At 42.2% G+C, this 9092-nt stretch overlaps 1 protein-coding gene across 1 annotated transcript in view; it reads left to right on the forward strand.

Annotated features, from left to right (window-relative positions):
- The window catches only part of Maml1 (mastermind like transcriptional coactivator 1), a 37926-nt gene that overhangs the window by 1414 nt on the left and 27420 nt on the right, over window positions 1–9092 (forward strand). The window lies entirely within an intron of this gene.

A 9092-nucleotide genomic window follows, 5' to 3' on the forward strand; every position in this document is an offset into this window, starting at 1 on the left:
AGCCTGTCCTGGCACTAGCTCTGTAGACCAGGCTGGTCTCGAACTCACAGAGATCCACCTGCCTCTGCCTCCCAAGTGCTGGGATTAAAGGCTTGCGCCACCATCGCCCGGCTAAATTCTTGGTAATTTAAAAGTAAAAGTTTACAACAGTTAAGTTGTTCATTAATTCTAATTCATGTCTTTATTGTCTCTCACTTGGTCCATTGTAATACTCTTTCCTGGGTGATTGTAAAACTGGTGTTAGACTTTCAGTCACTTAATACCCTTCCTCTTGAAATGTTAGAAACCTTTCTGTTGTTGGAAGTTTAGTCTCTGGTTGGCTTTTGGGGCCAGTCCAACGTAACCTTTCTTTCCAAATCCCCCACAGAATTACTGCTTTCAGTCTTTTTCCACATTCATTTGCTGCTGGACTAGAAGGCTGAATCCCTGGGTTCTCACCCAGCTGGGCAAGGTTGTTTGTCCTCCCCACTTTTCTCACCTGTAAACCAAGGCTATGCTGGGCTCCTTATGAAGTTGCTTGGAGGAGTCAGATGCGTATGAGGTCAGGTGTGGTAGTTCATGCCCAGCTGCCGGCAGGAAGGAGAAATGAGCGTGGATGTGGGGAATGTCACAAGCTGAGAGATGGCTGGCAGGGTCTCAGCGCTCTACAGAGCCCTTCCGTCTTTCAGCTCCCAGCCCACCAGAGCCTCCTGTGTCAGTAGTTATGAAATACACCTCTGCTGTTTGTTTTCAGCATAGTCTCCTATTATTTCAGCCACTCTGTGTCCTGCCAGGTAGACTGTATGCTTTTGGAGTCCATACATATTTTAGGCTTTCTGTATATTTGTTGAGTGATTGATAATGAACTTGGTTGTGCTTTACCCAAAATGACTTAACTAAATGAGCTGTCTTTTCTAACAAGTCTTGAAGGAAAGATTCCCTAAGTCTCCCCCAATCCCTCCTGAGAATTTGGCCTAGGACTTTGTAGTTACTGTTTTATTCAAGGTTTCTCTTGCTGTGAAGAGACACCATGATCATGACAACTCTTTAAATAAAAACATTTAACTGGTGCTGGCTTACAGTTCAGAGGTTTAGTCCATTATCATCATGGCAGGAAGCATGGCAGCATGCAGGCAGTCTTGGTTGGTGCTGGAGAGGTAGCTGAGAGTTCTATATCTGGATTGGCAGACAGCAGGAAGTGAGTGACACTGGGCCTGGCTTGAGGATCTGAAACCCCAAAGCCCACCCCTAGTGACACACTTCCTCCATCAGGGCCACTCCTAATCCAAACTAATAGTGCCAAATAAACCTATGGGGGCCATTTTCATCAAGCCACCATACTGTGTAAGTTCTTTACCACCAACTACACTGCTAACCCTACAGAAAGACTTCTGAGAGTAGTGGTGGTCATCCCAACTGAAATAGATTATGAAGGCTCTTTTAAAAAAAAAAAAAGGCATACTTTTGGGGCTGGAGAGATGGCTTAGCAGTTAAAAGCATTGACTTTTTTCAGAGGATCCAGGTTCAGTTCCCAGCACCCTTGTGTCAGCTCACAACCATCTGTAATTCCAGGTCCAGGCCTTCTGCCACTCTTACACAGACATGCAGGGGGGGAAACCAATTAACATAAAAATTATTAAATATATAATACTATAATTTTATAAACAACTTGCAAATATAAGCACTTGCCTTGAACACCTCCTAGAAAGAACATTAATGAGGTTTGAATTTCTGTTTAAATCTGTGGTAAATTTTTAAAATTTACATAATTTTATGTTTTTATTTCTGAATTACTAGAGAAAATGAGTTCCCAACCAGTGTTTTTTTTGTTTTGTTTTGTTTTTTTGGTTTTTGGTTTTGGTTTTTGGTTGTTTTTGAGACAGGGTTTCTTTGTAGCTTGGGAGCCTGTCCTGGAACTCACTTTATAGACCAGGCTAGCCTCCAACTCAAAGAGATCCACCTGCCTCTGCCTCCCGAGTACGCCACCACTACCTGGCTCCCATCCAGTCTTTTTAAAAGAAATGGTAGAACTTAAATCTGGCAGGACTTGGTGGTACATACCTGTGATCCCAGCACTCAGGAGCAGAGATAGGAGGATGTCTGCAAGTTCAAGGTGAGCTAGGCCAACTAGGTCTATGTAGGGGAAGACTATCTCTAAGGAAGGGTGGAAAGGGGGACACAGAAGAGATGGCTTACACTTGCTTCTCTTATTAGAAAACTAGGTTTGGTTACAGCTTCAACGTGACATCTAACCATCTGTAACTCCAGTTACAGATCCAGTGCCCCCTTCTAGACTCTGAGGATACTGGGCACATATGTGATGTACAGACATACATTTAGGCACAACACTCAAAAAAACTGAATATAAAAACTTTTTTTTCCCCTGAGACACAGTTTATCTGTGTAGCCCTGGTTGTCTTGGAACTTACTCTGTAGACCAGGCTGGAACTCAGAGATGCAGCTAATATTTCTGCCTGCCAAGTGCCGGGGTAAAAGGCGTGCACCACCAAGCCTAGCTAGAAAATAAACGTTTCAAAACCACTTTGAAAAAAAAAAGAAAAGCACTTTGAATCTGACTTATCAGTAAGTCAGTAAGTCCTTAGAGTGTGAAACCTGACCTGACATGTCAGGTTGATGTTACCATGTTAAACCTTGACCTGAGTGTCTTCGGACTTGAAACTTTAGAATGGATTTCTTCTTTATGGAGGAAGGACCCTTTTCACTCAGAGCTGTTGAACCTGGGGATGGGGCCCAGAAGTTAGGTGTCACTAAGAAAACTGGTGTTTCCATTTTAGAGGGGAAAAGAGGCCTTGACTCTGTAGGATTTTGACTTGGAGACCACAACTTTGAATTTTGCTACATTTTAGAAAATTTTATGTGAGTGCATGTGGGTGGGTAGGCGCATGCCACAACATGCCTGTGGGAATTGGAAGATAACTTGCTCAAGTTGGCTCCCCCCTCCTACTAAGTGGGCCTCAGGGATTGAACTCGGATCATCAGGTTTCATGGCAGACAACAATACTAGCTGAGCCATCTTGACAGCTCAAGAACACAGCTTTACAGAGAGATGAAAAGAACACCTCTTACTCCTGATTTTTGACACTTGTGTGCTTATTTGATCTCATTCATCTTTCCTGAAGGACTGTTAAATATACCCCACCCACCCACCCACCCACTCACCCACTTCCAGTTTTGTCAAGCTGTTAGGCCGTCACTGCACAGCCAGAGTTCCCTAACTGCCATACTATGTATGTGACGAGATCAGATATTGCTGTAAGTGTTCCCCTTTACTTCACGTTGTTTTCTTCTTAAGATAACATACACACCCACCCGGCAAGAATGGGAACACACACGCCTTAGCAAGGACCCTACGGCTCTGCTGTTAGAGATGAGTCAGGAACAGTACTTCAGGCTCTTTTCTATCCTGGCTTTTGAGGAATGAGCCTGATAGGTTTTCTTTGTAATCTGCTCTTAGGAAAAAAAAATACTAGAATCCTGCTTTGCTTGTTTTGTTTTTGCGCGTGTTGGGAGTGGGGTATATGCACGGGTGGTGGTGTACTACAGTTTGAGTGTAGATAGCAAAGGACAGCTTTTAGGAGTTTGTTCTCTCCTGCCGTGTGGGTTCCAAGGAACAAACTTGGGTTGCAAGGTTGTGGGCAAGCCCCTTTACTCGCTGAAATATCTTGCTGGTCCTAATAGCATGGTTGCCTTCTTTTTATTGCTAGAGTATAGAAAATTATCCACCACTTCATAAAAACTTTCATTCTGTGAGTGAAAGTAGTCTCCTATATTAGCATGGGTAATTTATTTCTATAATAAAATGTTATAAAGGTTTATTCCAAGTTTCTCTATGGACTTTTGTTAGACTTTTGCTACTAAGTCAAGAGGAACTTACCCTAAATGGTTATGACAGTTGACAAAATGTTGGCAGTTGCTTTGCAGCCTGTTTATCCCTGAAGCTGCTTTCTCCACATCATTTAGTAATGAGCAGCTCCTCTCATTTAGCTTATTTGTTTTGTTTGTTTGGTCTGGTTTGTTTTTTATGAGACAGGGTCTCACTACAGACCAGACTGTCCTGGAACTCACAGAGATTCACCTGCCTTTGCCTCTTGAGTGCTGGGATTAAATGTGTGTGCCACCGTGCACATTTTAACTTGTCATTAACAGGGAAGCAGTACATCAGTAGTACAAAGGATACAAAGGCGGTGGTAGCACACACCTTTAATCTCAGTACTTGAGAGACCGAGGCAGGAGGATCTCGTGAGTTCGAGGACAGCCTAGTGTACAGAGTGAATTCCAGGAGAGGCCAGGGCTACTTAAAGGAAACCCTGTCTCAAAAAACAAAAAAAGAATACTTTGCTTTGATTGACCTATCGTCACTTTTGGGCTCCAGCTGCTTTGTCATTTGTACATCGCTTCCCCTCCCAAAGCCCCACTCTTTGTTCTAAAGATTCACACTTCTCTGCTCCCAGTTACCCAGCATGTATTGCCTAAGACTGGAAATTCACATGAGAATTACATCAGTAAATTAATTCAAAAACTACATCTTCCTGGCCTGGCAGTGGTGCACACACCTTTAATCCCATCACTTGGTAGGCGTAGGCAGGGTGATCACTGAGTTCAAGTTCAACCTGGGCTACAGAGAAACCCTGTCTCAAAAAGCAAAGAAACAAAAAAATTCTTTCTAAGCACCAAGAAACTACTGTACTGTGCTCGTGGAGGGCCAGGGCAGTCTTTTGTTTTAAAGATGACTGATGTGGCTTCAGGATCCCATTTTCCCCCGGGGCCTCCCACCCTCTCCTGTGATAGTCATCATTTCCTTTCTCATCGAGCCTGTCCCTTTAGTTTGAAAACAAGAGCAAACACTCCACACACAGTCTTTTCTCTTGTGTTTTCTCAAACTCATATTCTGTGGTCTCCCTTCCCTTTTTGTCCTTTCCACCTGTACTTACTAGCCCATTGTTATCTGTTGTTTACCCCTCCTACTTTTCTGAAATTGTCCCCTTAAAGGACACCAAAGATGGTATTGCCAAATTCAGTGGCTTCTTAGTCATCGTTCCTGACTTCCTCCTCTGACAAACTCTTAGCTTCTGCTCTCTTCTGATTTTCTTTCCAGTTCTTACTGTGTGTGTGTGTGTGTGTGTGTGTGTGTGTGTGTGTGTGTGTGTGTGTTTCTCGGTCTCTTTCCTGTTTCCCTTAGTATTTGAGCTACTGTGTGGGGGCAGAGTGCTGTCAGTACCAGATGTATACCAGTGAAAAGACAAATTAAAACTTGGCTGCTGTGGAGAGAAAGGATCAGTAACTTTAAAAGTTAACTCTTCCTAGGTGTGTTGATGTGCACTTATGAGCCCAGCTGCTCAGAAGGTTCAAAGGAGGTTCTCCAGTTTGAGACCAGCCTGGGTAACTTAGTGAGACCATATTCAAAATAAGTAAATGTGTTTATTTATTTATAACACAGGGTCTCACTGTGTAGTCCTGGTTGGCCTGGAACTCAAGGGATCCACCTTCCTCTCCCTCCCGAGTGCTGGGTTAAAGGTGTATGCCACTATGCTACCAAGATGCTCTGTTCTTATTTGGACCAAAGAGGAGGACATTGGCTAGCTGAAAGTCTTGAGAAAGAACCTTCCAAATAGGCCCATATGCACAAATTTTCTGTGTGTGAGAGGAAAGGTAGGTGGCTGGCAGGTAGGTAGCTGTTAGGTTATGGTAAGCAGAGACAGAAGGCAGGTTTGTTGGAAAACGGGAAGTGGTAGGGCTTGAAACAGAAATACGATCTGGCTTTGCTTCAAGGTTTTATTTTTAATTTTTATTATATTTATTTATTTACTGTATGAGGGAGGGTATATGGGTTTATTTAATGGCAATTTCCTCTTTCTACCATACTGGACCCAGGGCAACTCAGGTTATCAGATTTGGTAACAGTATCTTTACCTACTGAACCATCTCACTGGCCCTGCCTTTGCTTTTTTTTTTTTTTTTTTTTTTAAAGATCATTTTGGTGCCAGATGGAAGATTTGGGGGGTTGGTAAACAGTTCCTGAAGGCAAAGACAACACAGTTCTGGATTGCTAGACTAGGTAGTTTGACCATGTTGAGAAATGAATAGTCTTCAGTTGACTTAAGAAAAATGGTTGGGGACTGGAGAGATGGCTCAGAGGTCAAGAGCACTGACTGCTCTTCTAGAGGTCCTGAGTTCAATTCCCAGCAACCACATGGTGGCTCACAGCCATCTGTAATGAGGTCTGGTGCCCTCTTCTGGCCAGCAAGCATACAGATAGACAGAACACTGTATACATAATAAATAAATAAATAAATAAATAAATAAATAAATAAATAAATAAATAAATCTAAAGGGGGGGGGGAAATGGTTGGGGGAGAGGGTGGGCCCAGTGATTTAGAACACTTACTGCTATTTCAGAGGACCCAAGGTTGAGTCCCAGCACTCATATAGTAGTTCACAACTATCATGTAACCTACTCCAGAGGCTATGAGGCCCTTTTCTGACATCTGTGGGCAGTGCATGAATGTGGTGCATATTTATATACACATTCAAGTTAAAATACTCGTATAAAATAAAAATAAATTTTTTAAAAAAGAAAGAAAACTTGGGACTGAAAGTATAGGTCAGTGGTAAAACAATAACACAAGCATGACCCTGAGTTCAAGTCCCAGTTCTTCAACAGAAAAAGGAAAGAAAAGTAAAACAGCTTTCCTTTTGCGTGTTTGTTGTAGGGAGAATAGGGTCTCATGTAGTCCAGTCTGGCAGTATAGCTAACATTGAGTCTGAGTTCCACATCCTTGCCCTCCACCTCCCAGTCACTGGGATTACAGGCACCACACCTGACATATTTCCTCTCAGATTTCTTTTCTTTTATGCGTATGCATATACACACATGCATGCAGGTGCCAGAAGAGAGTGTCAGCTCCCCTGGAGCTTGCGTTACAGACTGTTGCAGTCCCCTGATATGTTACTAGGAGGAGTGGAACTTGTCCTCCACAAGAGAGGTTAAGTGCCCTCAATCACTGAGCATCTCGCCAGTAAATGGAGCACAAGATCTCACTGTGTTACGCAGGCTAGTCTTGAATTTGTGATCTTCCTGCCTTGGACTCCAAAGTGCTGGTATTACAGGCATGTATTACCTGGTTCTTTTTTGCACGTTTAGAAAAATATTAATGTTTCTAGGCAATTATCTCCTCTACTTTTTTTCAATAAGTGTTATTTTTTCCTAAGTAATGTCATTGATTCTTTTCTGACTTTGTATGTTATCTGAGAATTATAATTGTCGAATTTCCAGGCAAGATCCATGTTTCTGCCAGTCTACTGGCCATTCCCACAGTTATTTCCAGCATATCTAAAACAGCCTTTCTTAGCCCTTCTCACATGTCTTCTATTACCGGTCATACCAGCCCACACAGCCACCTGTAGTCCTTTCCACTGCCGCCAGCTTTCAGCTGCTTCTTCTTTCAGCACCAGTGTTAACAGTTTGATGGACAGGGATGGCAAAGCTGTGTCAAGGGTGGGAAAGCCCGTGGGACTGTTGGGGGAAGGGATGCCTCTTGAGTGCAGTATGGAGCACTTGAAAAGAACTGGCTTAGCAGATGAGTCTTGATTTAGCCTTGATATTTCAAGGGCTCTATGGAACACCGATTTTGTTGGCTATTTCAGAAGTTCTAGGGGATAATGGGATGGCTTTGGTGGCTCAGTGAGAGAACACTTGCCTAGAGAGTCTGGGTTTGATCCTCAGCACTACACACACATACAGAAACTGAATTGAAATATTTGGGAAACACTGGACTTAACAAATGTCATTACAAACTGTAACAGGGTGATACCCATGAAGACTTGCGCACTGACCAAAAAGCATCTAGTAGGACTTTGATTCCTTTAGGAAACTAAGATTTATTTAATTTTATTTGTGTATGTGTTTAAGACTGTGTGAGCATATGGCACATATGTGGGGGTCCCTGTGGAGGCCAGAAGAAGGTGTCAGATACTCTGGAACTGTATTTAACACATGGAAACTTGATTCTGTGGAAGAGCAGCAGGCTTTCTTTTTTGTTGTTGTTTTGTGCTTGGTTTTTTTCGAGACAGGGTTTTCCAGTAGCTATGGAGCCAGTCCTGAAACTCACTCAATAGACCAGGCTGGCCGTGAACTCAGATTCGCCTGCCTCTGCCTCCTGAGTGCAGGGATTAAAGGCGTGCGCCACCACCACCATCAGCTAAGCAGCAAGTTCTCTTAACTACTGAGCCATCTCTCTAGCCCCTAGACTGTCATTTTTAAGCACTCTGAACCCCATAACCTTTGACATACTAGACCAGCACTCTACTACTGAGCTGTATCCCTGCCGTTCTCACATATTTTTAAATTGACCCCTCAAACTTATTTTGCTTTTTTGAGTTAGGGTGTCACTATGTAGTCATCGGGCTGGTCTGGAACTCAGATCTATCGGTCTCTGCTTCCCAAGTGCTGGGATTAAAGGCGTGCACCACCATGTCTGGCCAAACCTCTAAGACTTTTCATCTTAAGCTTTTAAACATATTTAAAACTAAATGTAAGGATAGATCAGTGGTTTAGTGGTTAAGAACACAGACTACTCTTCGTAAAGACCCAAGTTTGGTTCCCAGTACCTACATGATGATTCAATACCTTTTGTACTGCCAGTTGCTGGGGATCCAGTGCCCTCTCTTGACCTCCTCCAGCAATAGGCATACATGTGGTACACAGACATACATGCAGGCATAGCACTCGTTCACATACATTTTTTAAAAAAATTAAATATTAATGCATTTATTTTTAAACCAGTTGTATACTGAATTATAATTAACTTTTAAGTGAAAAATGAAATAAAAATTGTAATAGCTTTATACATGCTACATGCTTAATATAAATCAGCTATTTTAGAAAGTGAAATGGTTAAATATACTATTTATAGTTGCAAGGAATTTAACTTCCAGAGAATTATAAATATTAACATTTAAAAATAAAATGGTGACATCACTTTTTAAATGGAGCCAGTAAACATCTTAGCAGCATGCTATCTTTTAATAACCAATTGGAGAATGCTTTTCTTTAAACAAAACTTTTTTTTTCTTTCTTTTTTTTTTTTTTTTTT

Source organism: Microtus ochrogaster, chromosome 7 (genome assembly GCF_000317375.1).
Source record: "Microtus ochrogaster isolate Prairie Vole_2 chromosome 7, MicOch1.0, whole genome shotgun sequence".
Taxonomy (NCBI): Eukaryota; Metazoa; Chordata; class Mammalia; order Rodentia; family Cricetidae; genus Microtus; species Microtus ochrogaster.